The sequence below is a fragment of the Rhinopithecus bieti genome, unplaced genomic scaffold, assembly GCF_001698545.2.
Source record: "Rhinopithecus bieti isolate Rb0 unplaced genomic scaffold, ASM169854v2 scaffold_74548, whole genome shotgun sequence".
In the NCBI taxonomy this organism is placed as follows: Eukaryota; Metazoa; Chordata; class Mammalia; order Primates; family Cercopithecidae; genus Rhinopithecus; species Rhinopithecus bieti.
In genome coordinates, this window is record NW_016828873.1 from 583,039 (window position 1) to 598,356 (window position 15,318).

At 33.5% G+C, this 15,318-nt stretch overlaps 1 protein-coding gene across 1 annotated transcript in view; it reads right to left on the minus strand.

The window, feature by feature from the left end:
• Window positions 1-310: 310 nt before the first annotated feature.
• ASPM (assembly factor for spindle microtubules) overlaps window positions 311-15,318 on the minus strand; it is a 62,943-nt gene continuing 47,935 nt past the window's right edge. Inside the window, exons 19-28 of the mRNA XM_017864634.1 lie at window positions 12,394-12,560; window positions 10,483-10,578; window positions 9,451-9,660; window positions 8,273-8,422; window positions 7,010-7,201; window positions 6,364-6,554; window positions 6,102-6,256; window positions 4,466-4,642; window positions 3,005-3,181; window positions 311-614 (exon numbers count right to left, since the gene is read on the minus strand). The gene's annotated coding sequence lies outside the window, so the exon portion shown is untranslated. The remainder of the gene's footprint in view (window positions 615-3,004; window positions 3,182-4,465; window positions 4,643-6,101; window positions 6,257-6,363; window positions 6,555-7,009; window positions 7,202-8,272; window positions 8,423-9,450; window positions 9,661-10,482; window positions 10,579-12,393; window positions 12,561-15,318) is intronic.

The following is a 15,318-nucleotide window of genomic DNA, read 5'->3' on the forward strand; positions in this document are numbered from 1 at the left end:
AATGGTAAGAATTTTTGGTAAATACAGTGGTAGGTGTATTCTTTTTGTGAGCCTAGAAGGACTCACTTGCTTATCTGGATGCTTTAGCCAGTCAAGGATATGGATAAGGATGCTGTTGATATGAATTTGTGAGATTATTTTATCCTAGTCTCACTTCTTAGTGAGTAGACAGATCTTCAATTTCTAACATTTGTTTTATAAAAATTCCTCAACTTGCCTATAAAAAAGGTGTAACCAGGTATTATTTCCTTTTAGGAATATGATTACATTCCAACTACTATAATACTTTAAGATAATAGGAATAATATAATCATCTATGACGTATTAGTTTGTTATATGCATAAAGCTATAAATAATTAAAAAATGAAGAAGGTAATGAACAGGTTATGCTTTTTTAAATACAAAGTCAGATTTCAAAAGTTGTACAGAGAGCAAAAATCACTTTACATACTCATGATTGGCTTTAATATTTCTTTACACTATACATACTGAAAATGTTTACATTAGTAAACTAATAAGGAATGCCAAGTGTATCCATCACCATTTGAATGGCTTGCAGGGGATTCTGTGATTTGCTTCCATGTATCTCTTCTCAAAACCCAATCTGGCTTAAGCTGTTAAAAAAAAAAAAAAAAAAAAAAAAAAAAAGTCTGGCATTAATAAAGTTCTTCTCTTATGAGTTACCTTCACCTTTTTCGTCTTAGCTAAATTGTAGCTACTCCTGAACACATCATTTCCCTTACAACCTGCTCAAAGAGGTGGGAGAACTTCATATTATTGTCCATCATTATTTCCAGACTATTTCTCTCCATGCTTTCTAAAAAAATAATGCTGGCTTCTTTGAAGCTTTTGCTATTTAGCTTGCCCACTGCCTTTTGGTCATCGGCCAAACCCTCACTGCCTTATTCCTTGTAAACCTGGTTCTTGGTCTCCTCTTAACTCCTGTCATCGTTCTCAGCAACAGCAACACCTATGTGACCATCAACCTAGTCCATTTTTGCCCCGCTTTCCTTGAATTCTACCTCAACCAATCCTTTTTAACATGATCACATACTAGACTTTGTCATCATCAGAAAGTGTGTGAACACGGAAATCTTAATTTGAGACTTCTGTTCTCCATCCACCATTTCTGATTCATCCATGTCATCTGCTCTAACACAGTCACTGAACCAGTTCTTCTACCCCACTGAGATCTCCACTTCATTTGGCCTCAACACATACCCAACTTCCACCGGAATGCTGTTCTTACTTTCCTGTGTATCTAGCTCAGGTGCATCAGTATTATCAAAATTTGTGCAAATGTCATTAACTGTTGTCTCCCTCCTACCAAACTAGTCTGAAAAATTCTACTTGGATTTCAAGTTGAGTCAAAATATCTGCCTTCTCCATTCCTATACAGCTGCATATTACTAAAAAAGTTTACACAACCAAGCTGACTTTATTTTTTGCCAATAATTGCAAATCTAAAATGAGCATTTGAAATTGCCAGCATGCTCTCTTTCTCTCCAAGATGACTATCTTGGTCCTTTCCTCTTTTCAAACTTCCACTCCATCCCCTCTGAGCTGCTTCTGAGTTGTTAAGTTTATAATCTCAAACTTATTGAGAAAATAGTATCAAACAGAGGGGAGTTCATGCATCTTCTCACATAATTCCCTACTATATGCATTTCCATCATCTTATTCTGTCCTGTTAAAAATCCAAAGATGTATCAATTGGTGAGTGAAAAAAGTGTGGTATGACCATACAATGGAATAGTACTAAGTGATAAAAAGGAATGAAATTCAAATCCATGCATAAACATGAACACATTTCAAAAGCATTATGCTAAGTAAAAGAATCCAGTCACAAAAAGCTATCTACTATATGATTCCATATATGTGACAGCATAGAAATGGCAAAACTAAAGGTACAAAAACCAGATCGGTAGTTCCCAAAATCCAGGGAATAAAGAAATAGAACTGATAACAAAGGGGCATGAGGAAACTTTGTGTTATAGAATTATTTTGTATCTCAGTGGTGGTAGTTTCCTAACTGTATACAAAACCAATTGAATTGCATACATTTAAAGGATACATTTATATTGTCAGTAAATTTTACCTCAAAAAGCCTGACCTACATCAAAATTTTAAGAAAATCTATTCATATGTTAGAATGAGTTTTTAAAATATAATGAATATTAAATTCTACCAAGTCCTTAAAAAATATGTATAAATGGTCCCATTAATATATTTCAAGCAAATGAACTTCTTACGTTATACTGTGAAGTATGCATGCACAAAACTAATTTATAACTATATTATACAATTTATAATTACGAGTATAATTATAAAGCTAATGGCTGTGTAACCACTCAGGTCAAGAAATAGTGTGTTGTCAACAATGTAGGATTTGTACCTAGTATAGAAGATTGCTAAGTCTCAAGAAGGAATGAAGAAAGGAAGGGAGGGAGGGAGAGAAGGAGAAGGGGGAAGAAAAAAAGGAGGAGGTAGAAAGAAGGAAGGGAGGAAAAAAAACTAATTAAATGCCATGACAGTTCACCAAAATAAACTAAATCTTTTTCCCAATAAAATCAGAAAATGTCAATCTAAATTTCCAGAAGGAGAAATTTCAAGAATCAGGGTGATTATGGGAAGACTGGAGGTTGATATTTTGGCTAAGAAGGACTTTTGGCACTTCTTAAACAGTGTAGCTTGTCCTTCATGTAAAATGAAATAAATTAAATAAAATTAAACAAATAACAAAACTTATAAAAAGCTTCTTAGCCTTAGCTCTTAACTATTTAATACAAGAAGTTTGTTGAATAACTACTAAATATCCAAAGCTACAGTATAATGTTATTTCATTATTTACCAAGATTGCCTCTTTTAAATTTGCCAAACATCCCATTCTTATTCACATGTTGTTTCTCTATTGAAAAGCACATCTTGTTTGTGATAAGTGCTCAATAAATATTTGTTAAATGAATGAATGAACTGTGACACAAATTTATAGACTGCATTTAACTGCTTACCTTGAAACTATTCTGGTCCTTACAGGTGTTTCTGGGATAAAAGGAATGCTTATAGAAGAATTCTTCTTTTGCTTGTGAAGTATTCTTTCAGTATTCATTTTATGTTTATGAGCTGTAAGTTTGTAGAGACTGTAAATACGGTCAACAACTTTGGATCTACTGCGTACATCCTATAAAATAAAATGCACAGTTACTAAAAAGTAATAAGAATTAAAATTTTATCCCTTTAAGACTAGCAAAATCAAATATAACAAATAAAACTATGCAGTAAATCTTTTTTTTTTTGAGACCGAGTCTCGCTCTGTTGCCCAGGCTGGGGTACAGTGGCGCAATCTTGGCTCACTGCGCGATCTTGGCTCACCCGGGTTCATGCCATTCTCCTGCCTCAGCCTCCTGAGTAGCTGGGACTACAGGTGCCCGCCACCACACCCAGCTAATTTTTTTTTGTATTTTTAGTAGCGATGGGGTTTCACTGTGTTAGCCAGGATGGTCTCAATCTCCTGACCTTGTGATCTGCCTGTCTTGGCCTCCCAAAGTGCTGGGATTACAGGCATGAGCCACTGCACCCAGCCTGCAGTAAACTTTTAAGCTTTGAATAATCAAAGACACCTCATCAAGTTTGGCAGGTAGATTGATTTAAATTATGAGCTAATTTGTAAGGCAATTATAAAGAAGATAAATATCCAAAAGTTGCATAGTTAACTCCACACTGAACACAAGAAGGAATTATTATAGTCAACATAGGAATTATTACAGTCAATATACCTATCATATCCAGTTACCAAGTCTTGAAAAGTTTACCTCTGCAAAGTTTCCAAAGTCTTCTACTTATCTCTCAGCGACACAATCCTAAGACAAGCACAATCTCTTGCCTAGATCATTGCATATCAACACTTGCCACCTTCCTTAATAGTCTCCCTATATCCACACATGCTCTCCCAAATTCATTCTTCAATCAGAAGCCAGAGTGTTGTTAAAATTTAAATTGGAAAATATAATTCCCTTGCTTTACCCTGCAGTGGTTCCCACTTATCGGGATAAAGGCCACAGTCCAATCATGGCCTATGATTTCCCCTATGTTAATTGTGACGTTTAAAAAGAATGACTCAGAGGTCTCATCGTAGAAAAGCTTGAAATACAATTATGGTTACAACAGGAGGATAAGAAGTTATACATATCTGGTTTTCTATCTTGCTAGGATACTTTTCTCTCTAGTAAATGGGAAATGGTTACTTATATGACTGTAATAAATTTATTTTCAGAATTCAGTTTAATACGTCAGAAAGAACAACTCATAGATACATCGTGAACTCATTTTATCAGTGCAACAAGCAGGTTTGAACACACATAAACCCCTATTTTAGAGTGACAATTACTAAAGGAAAACTATAAAAGTCATAGACGTAAGACCACAGAAAAATAATCTTAAAGAAAGGCAACTGATTAATACTTACAGAGGCTCTATTTGTTGTCTTCAGTAAAATAGCCAACAAACAACAAGTTTTTGTAAAAATGCTTCCGCCTTTGTCTGCAACTTTATTACCAGGCTTTTCTCGGTATATCTGCAAAAGCTCCAATAGTGTATCTACACAATTTTCTACATCATAAACTGCTGAAGTAGTTTTCTCATACTTGAAGAGAACAGAATGAAATTAAAAGTTGTAATAAACACACATATTTACAAACAACCCAACCAAAAAACAAAATACAAAAGTCCATACCTATAGTCAAATTTTTGGACCTCCTGCAGCAAGTGCAAAGGACTTTGTGAAATACCTCTGATATCATCATTTATAGATCTATCATATATGTGTATTCACATTTTAATCTTAATCTTCCCCCAATTCTAAAGTTTCATATTTAAAAAAATCAAATTTAAAACCTCTGAAAACAAACATCTTGAAGTCAATAAAAGCAAACTTTTAAAGATAAGACCACTTTAGTAAGAATCTCTAAGGAAAAAGATAACTTATCTGTGATATTATTAATCATAGGTAAGATAATGATAAAGGCAGGATCTAATTAGTTACTCTATTACATACTCCTTGAGAGGAAGAAGAGCTTGCTAGAAAATAAAACAAAATAAATTTGATACTAATAAGTCTAGGATATATTTTCCATGCCTTGTTTTTCTAATTGTATTATTAGATTCATAGTGAAATTTGCATGGTAACAAATGATGATACTAAGATAAAAATAACAAAACAACATAGCTGACACTTTGTATGGCAAGTTTATGTATTCATGTGTATTAACTCAATCTTCACAATAACATTTTGAGTACTGTCACTATACTCATTTTATAGTTGGGGAAAGTAAAGTACAGAGAACCTAAGTAACCTATAATAAGCTAGTGGGCTGGGATTCAAACTCAAGCAGTTTGGCCTCGGATCTGTGTTCTTAACCACTACCTCTCAAAATAAAAATATTGGGTAAAGTGCTTTAAGTTGTCACTGAAAGGTTAAGTAGGAAAGAGAAATCTTTCAACCTTTGGTTGCATACCATATAGTTTGGAATAGTCCAAGGTCAAAAGACAAATTCTGATACACAGATCAACAATTACAGAGTAACTAAGTTATAGCAATAATTTTCTTTCTCATGCTTTGCTAGATATGATTATAATGTGGTGATACTATTTTGATATAATGCAGTAGATAACACTGCTACCTCTAAAGGCAGACAGAAATGAATCCAAATTCAATTCTACCATTTATCACACTACGGTTCTTAGGGGAGGAACTTAACTTCTATAATTATTATTATTTCTTCTCTATAAAATGGGAATAATAATATGAACTATTTTAGAGATTATTATGAGGATTAAACAATGCATGAAAAATACTAGCACGTAGTAAGTACTTAATAACTTTTAATCATCATTTTAATATAAAGACTGAGGAAATAAAATAACACAAAATTGGTACTTAAATCTACATTTATGTTAATAAACATTTTTTCACCCTAAGACTCTTGCACATAAATTAATTTTAACTTAGAGATTTAAGCCCTAGTGATGAATAAACACAAACTTAATTTGCAGTGCCTTATTTGTTGACCCGTGAATATCTCATTAATAAAATGAAAAACTACCTTAGATACATTAAGCAAGACTTGCACAGCATATCTGATGACTTCCATACAAGGAACACTACGATTACAACTTCGGATCAAAACAAATATTTTAGAAATTGCTCCACTCTGGGCCATGTTCTCACAACAAAGTGGAGACAATCTAGTAACTACCTCTGAAAGAAAAAAAAATAACATAGAGGTAAATTTACAGCAACAAAATGAAGTTTTAGCTAATAATGTACTATTACAACATTTTTTAAACATGTGAATACGAACTAACCTAGGTGTTTTAAGGCCTCAAGAATGGCAGAAAGGTGCTTATATGTCAAAAGGTAATGAAGTGCAAGTGCAGTTCTTTTGTAGAGTTTGTTTTCTTCTCGAATCTCCCTATTAACAACTTGAAGACTTAGTCGTATAGCTTTAATTTTATACAATCATTTTCTTCCTCCAAGAATAGCCTCTCCATAATGCCTTAAAGAGATAAAACCGAGTAGTTTTAAGATTATAGCCAATGTTTTCTATTATATCTACATCTGTTTTCACAATGTAAACATTTTCAGTAAATTTATTTGACATGATCACATGCATTTCAATTAAAACCTCAAGTTCAAATAAACAGCAAAATCAATTTTCAAAAAAAGAAATACAGATATTCCTGTACGTAAACTGGGTAGCATTTATTGACCAAAGATGTCTAAATCTATTCAAAATGTTGAAATACTTTTTTACTTCTTGATTATAAACCTCCTCTAGAGCATTTGAAAATAAAGAGCTTAGCAATGAAATTATGGTAGTACAGCGCTTATGAGTTATTCTACTGGCTAATGTGTTAGCTTTTAAAATGGTGACTGTTTTATAGAGTTAGATATCATGTAGATGAATTGCAAATTAAAGTTCTGAACTAAAACTGTACAAGTTTCAATTACCTGCATTTTAATGATTCCACTAGTGAATTTTTCCTGCTTTTTACGGAGGACAAAATGGCGCACTGCTTTCTGTATTACTGATGCAGCCCTATTTCGCTGGCTCAGACATTCTTGACCTTCATGCTCAATCTTTTCGATGCTATAATATTTCTGAATAAATTTCTTTTGTTGTAATCTTGCTCGAAACCATCTCTGTTTAAAACATAGGCTTTTGTTTTTTCATTTCTACTTCAAGTTTTTTAAAAAATATATACAAATATACATTTATATATAAATGAAAGAAACAGAACAGTGTATCAAGAAATCTTTCAGCTTTCCCCAGAGGCATTACTTCCCCACTCTACTTGGTGCAAAAACCTTTCCAGTCCATGTTGGGTGCTTGTGTGTGTGTGCGCACTCATACGCACAGGAGTATAGTTAATCCTGGACAACACGTGTCTGTGCAGGCACACGCACGGGAGTACAGTTAACCCTGGACAACACGTGTCTGTGCAGGCACACGCACAGGAGTACAGTTAACACTGGACAACACGTGTCTGTGCACGCACACGCACAGGAGTACATTCAATCCTGGACAACACGTGTCTGTGCACGCAGGGGTACAGGAGTATAGTTAATCCCGGACAACATTGTCTTCATTTTACAATTTATATAAATTCTACCAAACTGCATGTATTATTCTGCAATTTTTTTCACTAAATATTTTATATGTAAATATATGTTAATGTATATAAACAACTAGAATTCTTCTTCAAAATATGTAAAGAACTACTATAAATCACGATAAAAAAGAACATCCAATGGAAAAATGGGCTAAGTGTCTGAAAAAAAGATGTTAAAAAAAAGTACACAGATAAGAACTTGAATAACCAACATATAGAATATAATTTTAGAATCGCTAGCCATCAAGTAAATAAAAAAAAAAAAAAAATGAGATGCTGTTTCCCATTCATTACAATGGCAAAAATCAGAAAGTCTTCCGATACTTTATGTTGACAAGCATGTAGAGAAACAGGGTACCCTCAAGACTTTGCTGGCAGAAATGTAAATGAGTACAATTACATCAGACAATAATTCACAACTTTATTACTGTGCCATAAAACATCAATCTATTTCTAACCCTCAAATCATTCTAACAGCTATATGGTAAAAGGCTAAATGTTGTACAACCTTAGCATAAAGCATTTGGAAATTGTTTATTACGTATCAAAATTTCTAACAGAAAATTATGTCCTATAGTTTTACTGCAAAGAAGAGGCAAACCTGAATACAGATGACTGAATTAACCTGCTTGTTAGCATTCTTCACAGCCAGGTAAAGTTTATAGGCTCTTTGAATTCTGAGAGCATTCAGGTGATAATATGCAGCTGCAGTGAAGTGAAGAAGTCGAATTTTGGTTCTCTGTTCTAAAATCTAAAGGTGAAAAAACAAAGCATATTCAAATATCTGCTTCCTAAGTTAATCAATGAGTGTTTATTGTTTGTATAACCTCAACATCAAATTATATAAACTAGCAAGAATAAACTAATTTTTAATCATTACAATTACTTATATTGTAATTCAAAGTAATTACAATATTTTACTATACAATATTTCCAACAGTGTAACTCATAATTCAGAGTATAGAAAGCAAAATTATATTTTGGGTACTTTACTAAATAACCACAGAATCTAATTCAACTAGACTGCCCTACAACAGTGAGTTAAGGTTTGCAATGTACTTTTAATTAGAGAAGGGTATAAATATTAAACTCAAAAAAATGTTACAGAATTCCAAGCAGAACTCTTGGAAATGGTGATATTAAATCAGAAAAAATTATGTGAATTAATATCTCTGCTATTAAATAGTACAGTGCAACTCCAGCATAAGACTCTGCAGAAGGAGCTTTCTACAGCTGCTGTTGGGCTTCAGACTTCCACTTGATGTTTAATGAACAAAATACAAACATTCCTCCTATTTAACTTCAAATCAAATTATTTTGTCTATGCCAGTACTTCACATATTGTAAGCTTAAATGTTATGACCTCCCTAAAAAGAATTCTCTCTTGCTAAAGATGTGGAAGCTCTCACAGGAATTCTGGTTGCAACACCTCAAAAGTTGCTTGGTGGTGGCAAAAAGCTACTAGAATAACATTTAACCTCTTTTGCATATGGAGCCTCTCATATTTTCAGTTCCTTTGTTAAGATTCATTACAAAGGAGAAATTTTATTTTGCGTCTTTGGTGGTGAACACCTGTGAGAAATAGTATGACTAGGATCACAGGAAAAAAATCTGATGGTCAGTGCTCCTGTCACTTACCTTTCTAGCAGCTGAATGAATTCAAGTTAATGGTCATATTAGTTCTGAAATTATTCTCTAAAATCCAAAGTTTCTTAACACTATTTAACATCAAGTGCTTTCATTTTATAAGACTGAGATATGCTACTTGAAAATACTTACTCTTTTTCGTACTAGCCAACCACGCACCAGTGCTTGTAGGATAACTGTAGACTTTTTAAATTCAATATATTTTATCCTTTCACGCTTTCCAGCCTCCCTGGCTCGTATATATTTTTGTATGATCAAAGCAGCAGATTTCTGCCGAAGAAAGACCTGCCTTTCTTTATATCCTCTATAATGTGCTTGGATCAAACAAGCAGCTCGATGTCTCTATAAAGAAAAATTGACAAGTAACATTAATAGGTAGAAATAAAAGGATTTCTAACCCACTAGAAGTTCTTTAATTTCTCAATGAGATGGCATAATTATGATTTATAGTTTAAGAATGTCATGTTTCATAGATATGAAATGGTGATGAAGCATTATTTCCAAACTCACATAGGTCTATAGCCAAAATGAAGGTGTAAGCCAAGGGTCAAGGGTCAAGAGATACTTGGTGCTCTTTCCCTCTCATCCTCTTGATACTTTTCATTGTGAGAGGAAAAAGGATTAACATTACAGCTCAAATACATTTAATAAAAATGCTAGCTACAATAGAAAGAGCACAGTGATCATAAATAGCTATGATAGAAGCTGTCTGTAGCTTGACAAAACATAGCATACCATCAGCACACCTTAGATTCCTCAATTACATAACACCCTGTGAGAATTACCAAAATGAGACACAGAGCCACAAAGTGAGCACATGGTGTTGGAAATATGGCACCAACAGACTTGCTCAACACAGGGTTGACACAAACCTTCAATTTATAAAAAATGCAATATCTGCAAAGCACCATAAGGTGAAGTACAATAAAACAAGGTATGCCTATACCTCATATATTTTTAAAAACTAGCAAATAGTATTTTTATGGGAGAATATAATTTTCAATTGACTGAAATAGATGTGTGTGAAATAAATGCATACTTAGGCCTTAAAAACACTTTTTTTCCCCAGTGAAAGATTTATTTGTAAGAATTAAAAAATACAAAACATTCTGTTTTCTATTTCCTAAAGTAGTTATTTGCAAGTGAATTAATTTTAATACCTACTTTTATCATTAAGAAGTGTTCATGAGCTATTTTGCAGAAAGTATAGCTCTCCATTTTCTCTGAATGATAACTGCTGATGCTCTCACATTCAAAAACCTAAAAATTAGTTATTGGAAAGCAATTTCAAATTATTTTAACTTATTCAATGAGTATTTATTGCCTCCCCCCTTTAAACTATTAGAAGAGAATAAAATATAAGAAAGGCAATGACAGAATAAAAAAGTGGGCAAGCATAATTCATAGCTAAGTTTGAACAATCAGAATTTACACACGCACACAAAAGAAGTTTTACAATTGGCAATATTCCAGTGGGTAAGAAATACGAAGTTGTACGATTCTAATACGGCACAGAATTTTGAACAGGATCACAAGAAAGTATGGTTACCCAGATCTAGCAAAAAACTAGATAAAGGGGGAATGGTAGAAATAGTGGTAAAATATAAGATTTGAGTTTGCATTGAAAGTGAGTCTTTGAGCAGATGGGAAGTGGTTAAGAAGAGAATGAGATTTACAAGCAGCATTAGGTACTTCCTTTCATTTGAAAGGAAAGATAGGTATCATCAAAATATCTAAGTAGAGATATTTTGTAAACAGAACTGGAGAAAAATTTTTAAAGATCTGAGCGCTAGAGATTAAATTTAACAGATCAACATAATGCTAAGAGATAAAATGTGAGAACGGACAGGTTTTCTACTCTATTCTTGATATTGTGTAAAAAATAGAATGACTAGCTTGTTTTTTGCCATGTTTCTTAGAAAATAAGACCAAATGCCATTGAGAAAAATTCAGCATCTGTTACAGGAAAATTAGATACTGGTCCTTAGTAGCTGATAGTAGCAACTGTATCTTTATATGCTTTTAAATTTTAATTTTTATGGCTATGTAATAGTTGTAAATATTTACGGGGTACATGTGATATTTTCATTCAAGCACACAGTGAGTAATGATCAAATCAGGGTAACTGGGATATCCGTCACCTCAAACATTTATCATTTCCCGGTATTAGGAAACTTCTAATTCTATTCCTCTAGTTATTTTGAAATATACAATAAATTATTGTTAACTATTGTGCTACTAAACAGTAAATCTTATTCCTTCTCACTGTATTTTTATATCCATTAACCAGCCTGTCTTTATCCACCCCTCCCTTCTCCCTATCCTAGCTTCTGGTAACCAACATTCTACTTCTGTCTTCATGCGATCAATTTTATATGTTAAGCCCTGCTTCTACCCATAGGCTTGATCCAGACATTCCTCTCACACTAGTGTGCTTTCCTACACCATCTTTAAAACCATCATTGATTCAATAATTCATCAACTCTGGGAGCCGAAGAAAAATTCTTATACTATGAACTTAAAAAAAGATGATCTGGTAACAGCTTGTGAAAATGTGTGTGTAAGAAATGAGCTAGGAATAGGGAAATACAATTAGCATAGACAGGTTGGTAATTAGGGTCCTCATCATTAATGACAAAGAGTGTGAGGAATAATACAAAGTTCAAAAAAAAAAAAGAATGAGTAAGAAAAAAAATTTTGCCAGTAGTTAAGTCACCCAACAAAATGGACCAAAGCACTAATAAGAAAACCGAGTCTTAACTAAATGGTTTTATTAACTTCCTACCTCTCTGTCCTTACTCTAATCCTTATGAACCTGAATTAATCAAGTATATGTAAATATTTTTAGTAGATTAGTAATTGTATTAATTAAAGGCTATGCTCTATCTCAAAAAAGCAAGACAGTACAAGATATATTTTTTCCTTAATAAAGAAAATATCAACAAAACCAACCATATACATTAAACATAACAAATATTTAAAATAAAAATCAATAGGCAGTGTACTTTTATGTAAGGGCTTAGCTCTATCACACACAAATACTATTACATTCTCCACAGAACTATGATACATTACCATGTTCTCTCTAGTTTGGTATAGAAGCACCCTTGAATAATTTTAACAGCTTTTAATATAGCTAGATATTCCTTGTGTGCTCTCCAACACCTATACCAGGCTTGAATCTTGCAGGCAGCTTTCACTTTACATAAATATTTCTTGGCTCTATATCTCCTCCACATAGCCTATTAAATACATAAATATAACAAATATGTAATGAGATGCCTTTTTTTTTGTAAATAAGATAAATCAGTATAAAGACAGTTAAATAAGGTTAGTGCAGACAAAAATAAATTGCATAGTCCTATCATGACTCTATTAGACTCTGACACATAGTGAGTCCTCTGAGAACAGTGGTGCTTACTATAGTGAACACCTATTATGTGCTTTATCACACATACCTATGGCTGGCTGCCAGCCCAGCCTAACAAAACCCTAACCAGTATTTATAAATTGTAAGACACACATGTCTGAAAAGCCAGATGATGAATTATCCTCATCACCTCAATCCATTTGGAAGAACGAAAAGAAAATGAACACATTGTGACCTACTGCAGGTTCTGGGGAGAAAGAGGAATTCTTCCCAATCCATATTCACTTTGGGTTCTGTGTTCAGCCTGCAGGAGAATACTGAGAGCTCCTGTGACAGGACTGTCAGACTTTCTGATTTTGACAACCTTCTGGCAGACTAAAGGTTTACATGACAGCGACAACTTATTGAACTAAGCACTAAGAAGATTAGTCCTTATAATCTAATTTAGAGATGAGGAAATCAAGGCCTAGAGAAATTGAGTAACTTGTTGATGTCACACGGGTTAACAAGTGGCAGAGTTGTCTTACTTGATATTTATAAATATCTTGTAAAATGGTTAAGATCTCTATTTTACAAAAAAGGAAAAAAACCCAAAATTGAAATTAAGAAGGACTTGTTAGCACACAGCTGTTAAGTGATAGAGTCAAGATCTGAACCCAAGTCTATTTGACTCCAACATTCCTACTGGAACAGGAATTAAAAGAAATTAAAGACTGTGTAAGCAAAAACTCAGTTGCATGTAAGAAAACCCAATTCCCCTAGTGGAAGACAAAGGGCTGGAGTCCTTTAAAATTAACTGTCTGTTTTTCTCTCTGTGGGTAGTAAGCCTTATCTCTCCCTTTCCCAGGCATTGTGAAGACTCTGTTTCTCTAGCTGTGCAGCTGCAAGGTCACTAGACAGATAATCTCAAGTCGTAAAACATGTTCCTTAAAAAGTAAGAAATAATGTAATGCATATCTTAAATGAATAACTGTCTTTGTTTCTCACTTCTGTAATACGCTTCCCCCTGCACAGATCTCCCCACGCCCCACGAAATGCTTAAAGGTAGCTTGACTCTGTTCGGGGCTCAGTCCTTTGGATGTTAATCCGACTGGGTCGGTGCACCTAAATAATTAAACAATTCCTCCTCAACCCCTTGGTCTCTCTGATTTCTTAATTATCCCACAGCACTACAACAAATACTACAGGCACAACTTATATTTAGATTAGGTTCTAAATTCAGTTGATAATGCAATAATTATATATGGTCAAAATTACTCTGAGATGTCCTTAACTCAATCAGAGTATATTGTATATGGTTTTTGTGTAAACCTGAATACATTATTTATGTATATCCCCAATACCTGCCACCCTAGTCTTAATCAGTGGTAGAAGAATGGTCTCAGAACTGTTTGTTTCAATTGGCTATTTAACTGTAACAGTAAAAGACTGGTTAATGGTAACACTGCATCATAAAACCTTCAGGAGGAAAGGAGAATGTTTTGTGGACCACTTTGGTGTTTTTGTTTTGCTTGTGGCAGTTTTAAGTTACTAGTTTTTAAAATCAGTACTTTTCAATGAAAACAACTTGACCAAAAATCTGTCACAGAATTTTGAGACTCATTAAAACAAAGTTTTAATGAGAAAATTATATATATGTATAGATATGTGTGTGTGTATATAAGCATATATATTTATAAATATACATACTTATAAATATATATACACACACACACATATTTAAACACACACATCACACCTGAAGAACATTAAAATTTATGGACATTGACTAGAGAAGTCAACTTGGAGTTCAGCAGAAGACAGCTAAGAGATTATCAAGAAACCAAGGGTTGAGAGAGGAAACAGAGTGTGCTCAAATTCCAAATGCTACAGAGAAGTTCATATATATATTTTACATATATATTTACATATATATGTAAGTATTTAGTAATGTATACTATATCCCAGTGGCTCCCAAACTTCGCTGCTCATTAGAGTCACCCGGGAGCTCTGAAAAAATCCCACGCTTGTGTTGTTTCCCATACCAATTAGAATATCTAAAGGTAGGAGTATTTTTCAAAACTCCAGGTTATTCCAATGTGCAGTAAAGTTTTAGACCACTGGCATATGCTAAAAATTACACGTGTAAAAAACAATTTTATTATGTAATTACATAAGAGAAAAAATAAATTTTTATAAGATTGTTATTTTGGCTATTTAATCATTTCAAGTGAATAAAACCATAACTAACACATCCAGTGAACACCTTTCAATTGTGAACTTCTCAGTAGTGTTTGGAATTCGAGCTCTCCTTTCCTCTTTCAACCCTTGGTTTCTTGATACCATAATCTCTTAGCTTTCTTCTTTCCCTCTTAACACCTTGTTGTCTTCTCTTGTCAATGTCTGTGAATTTTGATGTTCTTCAGGGCTCAAGTCCCAGGCCCTCTTTGTTCACTCATTTTATGTATTGCTCCTTGGTGATCTCATGATTGCCAGAACTTTAATTATCAGCGTATGCCAATAATGTACAAATCAAATTCTAAAACTCACACTGCTCTCCTGAACTCCAGACAAACATAGTCAACTCTCTTACTAGATATTTCAAGGGGGTTACCTGCTAGGTACTTCAGACCTTAAGTATTCCAAGCTGA